Genomic DNA, 16023 nt, shown 5'->3' on the forward strand with positions numbered 1-16023 from the left:
GCCAGCCTGCTATGGCAAACGATGCCAATAGTCCACTGCGGGCAGGCATTAGTACACTGCCGCGCGATAATATTCGCCAAAGTCAAGAGTGAAATATTTTGTTCTAATCACCACATGTTCAGTAATGGCATTTCCCCCCTTTATTCAAATTACAACCTCTCACTTTCAGTTATTTGAAATGAAATAATCTCTCAAATATCACTATATCTAAAACAAGCCATAGAAAGTTGGTTGCAATTTCAATTAAATCATCCAGAAACGACAGAACAAACTCAAATACACTAATAGGAGAAAATATATATTTATTGATATTGTATGTTGTATAGCCTTACTTGTTGGTATCTCAGACGACCAGAACCTTAATAATAATCACCATACTTACTTCACATAGCACGGACATATAGTAGACTACTGACACTCACTCCTATGGAATGGGTATGGGGACTGGACACGCCGGGACCCAGACCCTACTGTTGTCGATCACACATATTAATGTCGTGTTCAGGGTGCTATCAGAGTTATCGGAAATACCTAGTTCCGACTGGGAAGTTTCACTTGAATGACCCTCCAAGTAGGAATTACAAGTGAGAAATAGTGAAAATGTTGTTGCCAATCTTATTGGTTTAAGAATTGTTCCGACTTCAAAACCACTTGAACACAATCATGTGGGAGTTACAACTTCCCATTTTCCACGAGAATGTGAAGTTGGCATAATACAGCATTCAAGTGCTAGTCGGTACTAGGAAACGGACATTTCTGACTTGCTAACTGGTTGAACGCGTTACAATAGCCTAATTATATAATATGATTGACATAACCACAATAGAAAGGCCTTGGAAGTGCCATAAGTGAAAGCCGACATATTTCATTATTTTTACATTAACCTCTTTAACATGTATTAAATGAATAATGAAGAAAATTGTGTAATTTAGACTCTACGAAATATGAAATTCATTATGAAGAAAATCGTGTACTGTTGCCTACACGGAAAAGGGGCCTTTCTGACCAAAAGTGCACCAGTATCCCAAAGTATTAATCGAAATCAAGCATAGAAAACAGCGTTAGCATTAATAAAACAATTTTTCCCACGAATTAAGTTGCACGTAAATGTGTGTATTTTCTCACAAATGATGTTCAGAAAATCTCAAACAGTACATAGGCATACATCTACAATGTTTGAAACATTATTAAATAAAGACAACATTTCTGTATATTCATAACGTTTAATTAGCCATAATAAAGAAAATAAAGAAAAATAGGCTATCCATTTATGGTTGTTGCACTGTAATCCCAAACAGTTGTACTAGCTCATAAGTAATAAGGTCATAACAGTCAAATGTCGTTATGCAGTTGACCAAACTATAGTGTTGAGCTCTGTTGAGATTTATGCCACTTTAATTGAAGAGGGCTCAATATTTTATAGGTAATTTGTGTGGAACGCTCAAAAAAGTTTAGTGAGTGTCATGACGTTATCGACGTCATGACGTTCTGGTGGGTGGGTCATCTCTCCCTCAGGAAAGCTGAGTCAGACGTCTTGAATTTGCTTTGATGCGGGGCTGTTTGGGCCGCCCGTGTGGATGTGGAACACAGTTTAATTTGTTTGCAATGCGCAGTTTTATTCTGCTCGCTTGAAACCACCACCACCTCCGTTTTTATCATTAGTCTTATTGCCTTCGTTTTCTTAAGCGCCATCTTATCATCACCTCTGATTTGGTAAGTAACTCTAATGTTGTTTTTTAAAAATTGAATTTCGATAGTCTTAAATGTGGAACTGGGAATACATTTGTACAATGTGCACAGTGAATATTTGTTGTAAATAGTTTAAAAATCTAAGTAATTGTAACTTTAGAAGTTGTTAAATATGTGACATACGTTACGTTACTTCATCTTACAACGGTGTAACGTTATCAGCAGGTTTCCTGGATGAACTACATTTCCCATAATGCATGTTTACCCGGGACATTGACGGTGGAGGAAGGTCCATGAGTTTTTGCTGTTCGCCGGTAATGCAAGTGCATACTGTGAGTATACTTATTTCAATAAGTGTCTGCCTTACACAGTAAATATTTTACGTTATCGAGCTGTGTGTACGTATGTGCTAGCGTGAAACGAACAATGCTAAACAACATAATGTGAGTGTGTTATCATGATGCTAACCAGGCCTGTGTTTGTATTTCTTCCTAGGCTCAAGTGTGTGGTTGTGAGATCATCTCGAAATCCTTTTAACAGTTCAGGTAGGATGTATTATGAAATAGTGTTACTAATGTAATACATAGCTAAAACCAAGTATAGAGTGTATTTGTTATAATTCATTGGTATTAGATTTAAAAGGTGATCGAATAGCTCCTGATTTGTAATGTCATTAATGCATTTCTTTTGAAGCAATGTAAAAAATTTTTTTACAAGTGAATAGGTTGGTTTACTTTTAAGTTTAAATTTCCCACGTATCTCGTTAAAGTTTTGACCAATGAGCTAACTTGTTAAGTTGTGGCCAATGGGAGAGTGGACTGGTTGCCGGGAAAGAAAAGGGAGGGAAAAGTTGAAAGAAGAGAGAGGAGAGACGTTAGTGGGGTTGGTGAAGGAAAAACAACCAAAGGAAACGATAAAGAGAGAACAAAACCATACCTACAGAGTTTTTTTTAAGGGAAATCCTGATTTTATTTCTATAAGAGAGTGTTTATTATTTAGTTAAGAAAGACCAAGTGGAGACTGAAGCTGCCGTCGCATTGTGGAGACATTCGACATCCTAGAGGTTAGCCTAGCATCGTGCAAGACTTGGAGAGAATTGCTTGTGACGATCAGTTCGGGTTTCCAACGGATGTCTGTTGCTGCTACCGAGTACTGGCTGCATTGATAGCTGTGTTCGGGGTGGATCTTGTGAGGACACCTGCACGGAACTACTATATTTTGCTGAGGCATTATCTACAAGTAGTGAGTAACTACAAATGTGGGGTGGACTTCGGGACTTTATGTATGTCGTCATTTTTTTAATGAGCTCCAACGCGTGCCCAGGGTTTAAGCAAGCTTGCAAATAATTTGGACATGGGGTTGTGGAAAAATCATTGGGGTTTATAATTTGTATTTCTTTTGATGTGATACATTGAACATTTGATTAATATAGATCTTGAACCTTATGTCTGTTGTATTGGTGGAGTCATTTACTGTTTCAGTTTCATTTAATGCATGGGAAAGCATATCCTTATAACAATAACCAAGTCTATAATCATTCTATCTGAAGTTAATACCCTATTTGTCATTCACCCTAGCAAGTTTACAATAGGGATTCTTATTGGAGATGTCCTTCTCACCTAATATCCCATGCTGTTCAGATATTCTAAATAAGGTAATATCTTGAGAGTCAAATTCGAGCCTGGTGAGAGGGTTACACTAATAATTGGTTTTATTTTATGTGTTTCCACAGTCATTCTTTTGCTATTTCTCTAAATGTTTTTATCTCAACTGTGGGGTCAACAGTTGATCACTTGAACGCTTTATTAATAATTTGTTAAATACAAAGAACAACAACAGAAATAGCAGATCTATAAGCACACAACTTTGATGCTTTGCTTGTTAATAACTAACTTGCTTATCTTTTAACATTTTCATTTTTACTATAATTAGTGTACAATGAATGTTTTTGATATTTGTGTAATTATTATTGTAATGGATATTTTTTGTCCATGTAGGAACAACGTGATGTAAATATGAGACGGGCCCTCGTCCTTCGTGCACTTCCTGTGTACCTGCGTGAAGATGCCTCCAAGTTTTTCAGGACCTGTAATGTAAGTGTACTGGCCTCACTATCAATCCCTTTGCTTAGCTATTCAGTCAGCTTAAACATGACATCACTCAAAGAACTATAGGAGAACCAGAGGGGCATTCCAGAAAGCAGGTTATGTGAAAACCATCAGTATAGCCAATTGTATTTTTTCCAACAACGTAATTTCAAAGTCCGTGTTTCTAGTTTGTCGCCGCATTGAGTATGAGATAAAACAATTTTTTAGTTCATTTTCAGCCGATTTTAAATAAAACTAAATAGCCTAAAATAAGACATTGAACAACATTCAACCACTTCCTTAAAGGCTAATATAAAATAAAGTGATGTTAAATTCAAAATGAAAAGACGACTGCATCTGAAACTCTGTCAGTGATTTATATAACAGCCGCAGCCAGAAAATGTCTGCTTCCTGTTTTCTCCCGTTGCCATGGTGAATAACCGTATCGGAGCTCCATTGATGATGGCTTTTTACTAGTCGTCAGGCACAAGCTCAACTCCGAGTTAACGTACTCTGAGTCAACTTACCTAACTCAGATCAGCTGTTCTGTAACTGAAAACTCAGTTTCACTTCACAGGGTAAGTCAACTCTGAGTTCAGGGTTAGGCTCAGTTTGTTGAACCTCCTTTCTGGAATAGCCCCCAGGACCTGTTTATGAAGTTTCCTTGAGTTGTTATTCTGCAAACTGACATGTAGAAATTACATAAATGAAAAGGTAAGTATAAAGAATTCCACTAAACAAAAAGTATGCTTACAGGTAGGTGTGAAACTAACATAAAATAATAAGCATGTGTAAAGAAAATAGTTTAAACATGTAGCTTAGTTGCAGTCTAAGTGCAAAGTGACCGTAATGTCTAGACATCATTAGCATGATTTGTATCCTTGAGGGGCTGAACTCATTTTTTTATTATTTGTGTTTTATAGTCAGCAGATGGTCCAGACCTCACTGACACTCCGGTGGCTCTCCTGACAGTTGTCACTGATGATACTACTGATGCGGCCCTCTTCAGCCCTGAGAGCATCTGTATTGTCGTGGAAGATGAAATACTTGTGAGTGGTCCCACAAACCTGGCTGACTCATTTCTCCTGCTCTTTGGGTATGTCTATGCACTAGACCTACAGTACCCAAAGAATCTTGAGCTTACATTCACATTTATCCAAAAAGTTGTGATGTGTCTTGAGGACAACAAACCACTGAAAGGATGTCTACTGACACTGAAGAATGATTTGTTCAATGAGTGAATCACTCAGAATGGACTATTTGTTGAGCTGAGTATTGAGGATGTTTTTAGTTTTTTTCCCCTCTTTACAAATGTATTAATTTGCCTCTTCTACCTCATGTTTAATATGTTACACTGTTTGCCTCTTCTACCTCAGATTTAATACATTGATTGTTAATAGATAAATATCACAACATTGACGTATTGCCAAGCCCAAGTTTTTGTACTGTACTTGTGGGAAACGACTGTTGAATTCATGCACTATACATGTTTAATGTTGTGTGACCTAATGCTTACCTTGATGTTGCCAGTTGAAGTACGGCACAGTAGAAACCAGTACTTTTATTTGAATGTTTTATTTAAAAAAAGTGAGTTGCAGCCTTCAAGGTACAGTAAGTGCCAAAACGTTTTAAATGGCTCCACATTCTAATAGTTGTCATTGCTGTTGAGGATGGATTATAATTAGAATCTTATTGAATTTTATCATGAAGCCTTTGTGAGTTTTTATCATAATGTTTACTGAATAGTGTGATATGGAGACCCAAAATACTGAATCTACCCTCTGTAGCAATGACCACTATCAGAATATGGAACTATTAACACTTAATGTACTTTAAAACACATTTTGTTTTTATGGAGTCATTTCCTTTTCCTTTTTTGTTTTAATTTATGACAAGCACTTTGTTTTGACTGAGCTCCTTTTGATTCGTGCCTTTTTAAAAGCACATTGTGTTGAATAAAAAAAAAGTTAAATTGTCACTCTGGTGTCACTTTCATGTTTTCTAACATTATTCGCTAATTATAATTGTGTAATGGACCGACATCAGTATTTCAGTTTAGAATTAATTTTGATTGCATGTCCCACATTATGAGTTGAAGAATATTGAAAATTTTGAGTGTATTTCACACATTATATGAGTTGAAGAATATTTAATATTTTGAGTGTATTTCCCACATTTATGAGTTGAAGAATATTGAACGTTTTGAGTGTATTTCCCACATTATATGAGTTGAAAAATATTGAAAATGTTGAGTGTATTTGCCACATTATATGAGTTGAAAAATAATGAAAATTTTGAGTGAATTACTCCCTAATTATAAGTTGAGGAATATCAATATTTATAAGATAAATTGTGGTCATCTGTAGCTCAGCTGGTAGAGCATGGCGTTTGTAACGCCAAGGTAGTGGGTTCGATCCCCGGGACCACCCATACACAAAAAAAAATGTATGCACGCATGACTGTAAGTCGCTTTGGATAAAAGCGTCTGCTAAATGGCATATTATTATTATTATTATTATTATTATTATAATTTAAGGCAACTGTAAATGTAATTTTTATTTTATGTAAACTTAAAACATTTAAAAACATCACTAAAATATTTTTGTGTAATCTGTTACAAAATAATTTTTGAGTTATGTGAACTTATTAGGGTTTACAGTGTAAATGTGTGTATTTTCTCATAAATGATGTTCAGAAAATCTCAAACAGTACATAGGCATACAACTACAATGTTTGAAACATTATTAAATAAAGACAACATTTCTGTATATTCACAACTATAATAAAGAAAATAAAGAAAAATAGGCTATCCGTTTATGGTTGTTGTGTGTAGCCTACTGGTTAAATTGGTGTCTTTTCGCACGAATTAAGTAGCACATAAATTCGTGTCTTTTCACACAGAAACGCACGAAATCTGCTGAAATACATTACGCTACCTGTGGCTTTCTCGAGCACGGTTATATGTCAGACATTTGAACGGCTACCGATAGCGGAAAGCAAACCCCGTATTGAGTCAAAACTGTCATCTATTGGTAAACATAATCCTTAACGTAAATATCCCAGGTTAGTACACAACGATTTTCCTTACATGTTTTGCTAGGTCCTGCAGGACATCACCCCCTTCATCTTCCTGGAATAAAACAATCACACACAAACACAGACATTCTTTCAATGTTGGGAACACATTTTACATGAACATTTAAATCAAGATGGATTACGAGATGCCCAGGCTGATGCGCAAAGGCAACTATGCCGAGCGTGTGGGCGCTGTCGCACCAGTCTACCTGGCTGCCGTGCTCGAGTGCCTGACTGCTGAGATCCTGGTGTTGGCCGGAGACATTGCCCGTGCAAACAAGAAGCCTCACATCACACTGATTAACTCTATAGTATTATCCCAGTTGACGGTCTTGCCTACACCTAGCGAACAGTTTTTTAATTTATATGAAAAATAAATATTCCATTTGATTTGGAACAGCAAGCCAGACAAAATTAAACGGGCCTATTTATAAAATGAATATCAATAGAGAGGACAGAATTGATTAAATATTTTAAGCTTGGACCTACCACTAAAAGCTTCAGTCATACAAAAGTTATACTTAAATCCGAACTGGTTCTCTAGAAATGTGTAAGACTGTCTCACCATGTTCAATAAATGGCATTTCCCCCCTTTATTCAGATTACAACCTCTCACTTTCAGTTATTTGAAATGAAATCAATTCTCAAATATCACTATATCTAAAACAAGCCATATAAAGTTGGATGCAATTTCAATTTAATCATCCAGAAATGACAGAACAAACTCAAATACACTAATAGAAAAATACATATATGTCTTGATATTGTATAGCCTACTTGTTGGTATCTCAGGACGACCAGAACCTTAATAATAATCACCATACTTACTTCACAAACAATAATTATACTAGCTGCCTGCACATAGCACAGACATATACACTGTAAACCCGAATAAGTAAGCAGAACTTTAAGAAAGTGAGGCAATCAGTTGCCACAGTTTTTTTGAGTTCATAAACTCAAACATTTGAGTATATCATTGCTTATATATTTGGAGTTCATGTTAAATGTAATTTTAAATTATAATTCAATTAAATTTACTGATTAAGCCAACTCAAACATTTTCAGTTTATGCTACTCAGAATATTTATTCATCTTTCTCATTGCAATATCTCAAGAGAACTTAATAATTTCAAGCATGAAAATGAAACATAAATATCCTGAGTTAACTTAACATTTATTCGTTTTTTCAATCAATCTTCTGATTACCCATAACTCAAAAACATAGACTTGTTACAACTCAAAATCATTTACCACCAAACTTAAAATATTTGTGGCAACTGATTGCCTTAAAAATAATAAGTACTCTTGACTTAAAGGTCAAACAAAAAAACATAATCTATTCATATGTTTAGTATAAACTTTTCTTGCCCAGTCTTTTAGCAAAAAAATATTAAATAAAAAAACATAAATAAAAAATAACAATTAACAAGTCGACTTCTGGGCATTTTGTTTATACTTTAAGATGAACTATGTAATAGTAGAACATATTCAAACTCAGAAAAGCTAAAATTACATTAAGAAAATATCATTATATCACAAATAGCTTATAAACTGTTAATACAACATTACCAGGAGGGCATCAGCAAGTCTTGGGTGGTGACCAAACATTTGTTTAGAAATATTATTTGCCCACACCTGTGCCTTTTAGCACAAAATGAAACAATCTATTTAATAATAATAGTAATATAACAATAATAGTAATACAAATAATTAAGAATTAAAAAGAGAATTAAATAAACAATTACAAAGGCACACTTTTGGCCATCTGGTTGTAAACTTGCAGTGCAGCAATGTATAAACAAATTGCTTGTAAATTCTTCAAAACTAAAACTGTTAAAATTTCAAAACGGTACATTAACATGTACAAAGGCAGTGTTTAGCCTTCCTTTGGCTATCTGGTTCAAATCTAGCAACTTCAGGGTGCACTGTATAGTTTTAGAAAATTAATTCAAACTCGAAAAGCAAAATTAATTATATATTAATAAGACAATAACAATTATTTTATCCATTTCCATAACTGAATAAACATCCCATCCAAAGAAGAAAATAAAGTCCCTATAACACTGTTTCCAACTAGAAAGGTGGCTACTTTACTAAAGTAAAGTAGCCTGAAACTTTGAGGACAGTTTATTTATTTATGAAAATGTATCAATGAAGAGCTTTCCTTTCTGATAAAAATGTACTTCCCAAAGCTATATAGTACACATTTTAAAAACAAAATGCCATAGTGTATAAATATGGAGGATATATTTATTCATAATTCAAATTGAAAGTCCAAAGAGAAAACGAAGCAAGATCAAATTAATAGTATTATTTTACTACGCTACTAGGAAAAATCATGCCATAATTAAATGTATGATGTAAAAGCTTAAAATGGAAATACTTCAATTCAAATCTAAAATATAATTGTTTTATTTTAGCCTTTCCCCTTTATAATTTTCAATTTGACATTTTATCTTTTGAATTTTACGTTTTACATTTGACATTGACATTTTCAGATTCACCTTTTACATTTTGATTTAAGCTTTTCATTTAGAAGTGATAGGTGTCAATTTAAATGAGGAGGCATGGCCCAACGGCTGGTGGGAGGGTCTGAAACGACTTCCAGCTGACAGTTGAAGCTTTGCATTTTAAATTTGACTTTTTAAATTTAATTATGGCATGATTTTTCCTAGTAGTGTAGTAAAATAATAATATTTTTTATTTGATCTCGCTTCGTTTTCTCTTTGGCCTTTCAATTTGAATTATGAATAAAAATATAATCCATATATAAACACTTAATTCAACCCTGATTTTCAGTTTAATAACAATAAAATGTACATTAAAACGTACAAAGACAGTGTGTACTTTGTGCCATTTGGCTGAAAACCAGTTGAGTAGAGCAGCAACTTTAACATAAATAGTTGAACAGTATTCAACATGGACCTGACATGACATATTCTCATTGTGGACTATGCTCTAACAGAGTGAGCCATCAGAATCCACCACTCCTTTTTAGATCTTCAGTTACACATACAACATCAGCTAATTTTTAAGAGTCCGCAGCTTGGGTGACAGTTTAGAGTCATCAAGACCAAGTAAGATTTTCTGTGTGAACTCAAAAGTGTTTGTCAGTCCATTGGGATAGCTGAGATGTAGTGCATAAATCAGGCCGAACATTACCAGGAAGGCATCAGCAAGCCTGGGGAGATTGACAACCACATCACCCTCTAGGACGACAGAGACTCTCACTGGGTGGTAGTGAACTGGGCTTGTGGCATCATCACTGACTGTTGTAAGGAGGACCACTGATGCATCCCACAGGTCTGGCTCATCCATATCATCCTTTAAAAAATGAAAGGGAGAACATATACTAATCACATTTACTGAAACTATGGCTGTGGCAATTTTGATTACAGTTGGATGTAGGGGTGGAACGGTATATGTATTTGTATTGAACCGAAATGGTACGGGCGTCTCGGTACGGTACATGAATTTACACGGAGAATACACAGTATAAAAATAAATAAAACTTGAGTGCAAATTAATGAATGTAATGCGGAACTACTGTTAGACAAGCGGTTCTTTAGGGACACCTAATCAGTAGCCCTGCCCTTAGATCTGAAGCTCCCGAGCCCCGCCTACATGTCGAGTCAGTCAGTCCAGTCCAAATGAAGAGTCCACATGAAGTGAACTAGTCCCTTCCAAATACAACCAAACACGGATGTAGCTGTATCCCTTCTCGCCTCGACCACAAATGGCCTCCAGGCCCGTTTGATTCGCTGTTTGCTCCGGTATTAGCTGTTAGCTCCGCCGTTAGCTGTTAGCTTTGCCGTTAGCGTGTGAAGCTAACACCAAAACTTGTCAACTGCTCTGTGTAACCGAAGCTGCTCTTTTAACATCCCTGCTCTGTGCATTCACATATGAGAGCAGCGCTTGTCTCCCATATCACACTACTAGCTGATTGTCTTATTTTGTTTACAAGTTACAGATGGAGTCTGGAGATGATGCAGGGTACTTCTTGTTTACTGTTTACATCTTACTTTATACACTTCAAGCTGTTACAGCTAGCTCAGTGGACAGCCTGAGACATGCACAATAAAAAAATGTGCCTTCTGCATTTTTGTTTTGCTTTCCCCTCCATTGTACCAAACCGAACCGTGATGTCTGAACCGAGGTATGAACCGAACCGTGACTTCTGTGTACTGTTCCACCCCTAGTTGGATGTCATTTAAATAACAATAAATACACAAGTCTGAAAGACTCCTGTTCATTCTGCTGCGTTGTGCTCTCGTTGCTGAGAAAGTGAGATTACTTTTATGTGTTCCACTGTGAGGCTAATGACGGCTACTTGATTTTCTTTGCAGTTGATTTTTTTGATGCTGTAATGGGCTCAAAATGACACTTCACACTTATAAACATCTTGCCAGAGGTTTGTAGTTGAAACACTGGTACATATACAGAAATTCTAGTGTGTTGGAAATGAAATGAAGATATGAATTTGTTAATTTACAGTACAATAGGCCTGATATCTCTTTACTGGGATTTACCACACATGTTCTGAAAAATCCAGAGACTTCCTCTAGTAGATAATCAGGAAGGGCATGGAGAACAGTGGTACGCCTTGTGTGGACATCATGTAATTCCTAAGAAGATTAAAATAGTGTTGTGACAAGTTTACTTATCAAACCCAATGACAAACAGTCCCAACTAATTATTAATTAATTAATTAATTAATTAATTAATTAATTGCCAATATCTGCACATAAATCCACTAATAACCTGCTGACTGGTGCAATTGTGGAATTCAAAAGCTTATTTGAAGCATTAAACTCCCAACCCTACACTAAGACTACCTGTGAAATGTATAATCACCTGTGTATCATGGACTTTGAAAATGTTTGCCAAAGCATCTGCAGTCTTTTCAGTTTTGGAAGCTTTCTGTCTAAATAAGGCCATCAAACGAGGAGTGTGGCGATCAAGCTCGGCATAGAAAGTGTTAGGTAGGTTCTGGTTAGTTATCCGTTGGAACTCTGCATATACCTCCATTGAGGAAAGGACAGTAACAGCAATTATTTATTTTAGGATGAATTAAATTAGGCAACATTACACATAATGTGACATACAGTAGCAAAGATAAAAACAGAAAAAATAACCTACAAAATGAATTTATTTATTAAATTGATGATGATTTTACCTCAGACTGCATATGAAGAGCAGGCCAGAGGTCCATTAGCTCTTTCACCGGTGGGCAGGACATTACAATAGTCTGTCGTCGCAAGGCAACGTGTTCTGCATCATCTTACTAATAAGGGGTAGGTTTCTCTCAGTCTTCTTTACTTCCTCAACAATAGCCTGCCTCAAAACGTTAAGACTTGAGGGATCCTCTCCTTGAGGAAAGTTAGGCAGAAAGTTGACCTCTGCACACTTAGGCCTTTTGATGTTGGAGTGTGAAGGTTCATTCTCAGGTTTTTTTCGGCTTCTTTTCCCAGCATTTACAGCGACCTCCTGACATCCAGCCCTTCTCATCTTGGTCCTGTAATTGCCCATTTTAAACTTGATGCTGTTCTTCCAGCCATTCCATCCATTGTCAGATCCTGCTTCTTTTAAACAGGGGTGTTTCCTCACAAGAGCTTCAGCCACCATTGCTATCTCTTTATCACTGGGGTAAGCCTTAAAACCATATATGGTAGATGCCAGTTTGTCTAAAATATTGTGCTTTTGGTCCCTTGACAACTGAAGAGGTCTTTCATTCCTTTCAAATTCAGCATTCCCATCTCTAAGTGTCAGCTCAACGTCAAATGCAAATGTGGGAATTTGTAAAGGACCTGGAGGCCATCTGCTCAGACGTTCTGGGGATGACACATCTGAAAGGGTATCAGTTGATGCAAGAGAACTGGAATCCTGTCTAACTGAAATATGAACACAGGCTTTTTGTGGTAACTCCTCGTTGTCAAAAAGGCAAGTGAGTTTTCCATCAAAGTCTGGATCTTTGTATTGCAAACTGAAGTCACAGTCCAATTCCAGTTGTTCTTTTAAAATCTCAATCACTGCATCAACAGAGGCTGGACGGGAGCTGAGTTTTAATTTTCTAACACGGTCTGCCTCGATGACATGAAGGATCATGTTTTGTGGGGCTTCAGCTGCCATCACTTTAATACATAAAGAGATTTGGAGGTTAAAAACACATCAGCACACAGACATTATAGTGCATTTATAAGGCTTTCTAAATGTTTATAATCATTAATGACAACCTCCAACGTGTTCAGCATTCATAATGCTTTATACCTCCATGCCAAAGTGACAGTGTTTGAAAGAAAAAAAAAATGAATGTATGGCAAAACAAACACTGCATGTCTCCAAAACTTATCAGGCAGGTTTGTTGTTTGCAGGTTTGTTGATATATATAATGATTGATTATATTGAGCACATTTTCCAATAAATGAACAATTAATGATTTTATGAAGAATTACTTACCATAGAGTGGTCTTAATTTTGTCTCACTTGTATGAACCTCTTGGGAGTCAACAGCAGCAAGCCATCAATCTTGTATGCAGAGAGTGGGATTGTATCATTGAAGTCAGATTGCAGGTGGATAGACAGGCTTCCCTGTATGGCTGACAGCTCATAGGATCGAAGATGCTCTACATACCAGGAGTCATAATCACAACAGATAAAATAAACATTGTGATTCACAAGGTAGATCTGTGTTTGTCTGCAAAATTTTGACAGTCCGCCACTGATTCCAACTGACACAAACATGCCACTGGTATAGTCTGTGCCATCAATGGTCACCTTTGATGTACGATAGACAGTGTCACTAGTTGTTTGTCCTCTAATGTGAGCCTGAGCTACTTCTGGTAGAGCTGAAACCAAAACAGAGTCAACCCTGGATGTTTACGTTTTTGGTTTGAAAAACTATGGTGAACCAAGGTGATATGCCATCATGTGTTGGTGTCTGATTGCCAGTGTCTTCAAGAAATTTTTGAAGTTTTGAGCGTCATGCACCACTCTCTTGAATAAGCGATGTTTAGCTTCAAATCGCATGGTCCAAACATGCACCAGGGGCCCAAAGCACTTAACTAAGGTGGGGTAATGCTCCACATAGTGATGTTTAGGACGAAGCCTAAACTCAGGGAAAGCCTCTTGTAGGATCTGTCTGTGGTCACTGATTTTGCAAACAAATTAGTCCAATGTTTCATCAGAAAATGATGGGCACAATGCTAATTCCATCAACTCTTTCAAGTCCATCAAAACCTCCCATGCAACATTACCCTCTGGTACTTTACTGCCTACAAGTAACGGAAGTAGTCTGAGCAGCGTGGCATTTTCATGCCTGTTGCCTCCAATTGTTTTCCGGGTCATGAATGTTTTGGGAACTGGATGAGGTTTATTTACTTTATCAGTGTGCTGATATGGGAATGATGTGATCCTTTGGTTCAAACACTCTAAAGTGAAGTGCTTAAGCCGAATCATTTCTCTAATGCAAAGTGCAAGTTCAACTGGAACGATTCCTTCCAAAAGATTGTGTAGTAGATCTGGAGGAAAACCTGTGATAGGGTGGAAGTGCTCAAGTGACTGATGTGCCGAGAGGGTTAGTGATTTCAAGATCGTCAATATATATCTGTATTGCCAGGTGTAGATCTTCTGTTGAGAGTAACTCATTTTCCTGGAAACGAGAGCCATCACGATATGACACATAATAACCAGGCTCAGTGCTTGGTTCTCTGATCTTGCTCAGGATATCTGTGTTTTTAAACAGCTCCTGAATCATTTGAAGGATTGGAATATAAATGATGGTATGACCAGGTGCTTCTAAATGGTACTCTACTGGCATTACCAATGGATAGTTGTGCTCTATAAATGTCTTCCTTTGCTTATAAGAGGACAACTCTGCACCTTTGGAGGTTGCACTAAATACAACATTAGAGTCCATGACAGCACTGACAACTTCATTGAGTGTGGAATCTGTGATATTGTGACCATGTCTCTGCAATATATCATTAATTGCATCCTTGATCAATGGCTGAGATAAAGAGAAGATCTGATTCAAGTGATCAACTATTTCTTGTGAAGCTGTGTTTGACACATGAAGGATAGCCTGCATCTTTAGAAATAAAGATGCTGCATTAAGTTTGAGCTGATTTTTTAGTTTTGAAGTATCACACTGCTCATCATCCTGCATTTCTGTGCTCTGAACTGGACACTCTTCATCCACATCAATAGTGACGTTAGAGTTGGTGGCTTGGAGATTCTGAGTATGTTCATAGACAATGTCAATACCAAAGTCTGACGCAAGACTCGCTTGATGCACTCTACTTTTATGGGAATTAAAAGAAGCGTATACATTTGTGCTATAGTTACAACCTTTGTATGGGCATACCACTGTCTCATGCTTTTTTAAGTGTGTTCTTATGTGACTGAGGAGTACAGACTCAGAAAAAGGTTTCTGAAATGTGCATAAAGGACACTTGAAATTCACAAGTTCCTGAATGTCCTTTGCATTGCTGTTATGTTCTTGAGTATGATATCTTGACAGATGAGTACTCAGTGCACTAAGTGTCTGAAATGTGCACATGCAATCATCATGGAGGCATGGGAGCGGGCTCATTTTTGAAAAGTGGCTGTGCTGCAGTCTGCAGTGTTTAAATAAATATTTTCTAGTGGTAAAAGAAGCTGAACACAACTTACAGTGCCAAGTCATATTTGTTGCAGCAACCTGAAAACACACAAAAAAATATTATTTTACAGGACACCTAACATGAAGTTTAAACCTCCATCAGAACTATCAAAAACTGCAGTCATATTCCTCATACTAAAAGTGTACAACAATATAGCTACACCAACATTGATTAAAACAAAGTAGATGTGTAAAATGCCTGTTAGACTATTCAAAACATTTTATTACACAAATAAGTCAAAGTTAGGTAACGTTGGGCTGGTAGCATCCATAAATTCTTATCGTAGCAATAACAAAAATATTAATACAAAAAAAGTAACCAGCTAATTCAACTTGCAGAGAATAGCTTTCAGTTAGCCTAAGTCACAACACATGGAGTTAGCTTCTGCTTTCACTCACAACACTGACACAGCTCCAGCACAGATTTTGAGTTTTTATTGAGCAGTACATGATACCTTACTATCCACCGCTGCACGTTGGGCTCAACCAGTTTTTTACAACTACATTAGCCTA

At 36.6% G+C, this 16023-nt stretch overlaps 1 long non-coding RNA gene across 4 annotated transcripts; it reads left to right on the forward strand.

Moving 5' to 3' along the window:
* The first annotated feature begins 2101 nt into the window (after positions 1–2101).
* On the forward strand, positions 2102–5754 carry LOC311102337. Of its 4 annotated transcripts, XR_014609994.1 has the most exons (4): positions 2102–2234; positions 2689–2931; positions 3687–3782; positions 4700–5754. It is a non-coding gene; the product is annotated as an uncharacterized lncRNA (long non-coding RNA). The 4 variants fall into 4 exon arrangements; XR_014609995.1 differs by lacking the exon at positions 2689–2931; XR_014609996.1 differs by lacking the exon at positions 2102–2234 and having other exon boundaries at positions 2600–2931.
* Positions 5755–16023: the final 10269 nt, after the last annotated feature.

The sequence above is a fragment of the Coregonus lavaretus genome, assembly GCF_964263955.1.
Source record: "Coregonus lavaretus genome assembly, chromosome: 27".
NCBI classification, from domain to species: Eukaryota; Metazoa; Chordata; class Actinopteri; order Salmoniformes; family Salmonidae; genus Coregonus; species Coregonus lavaretus.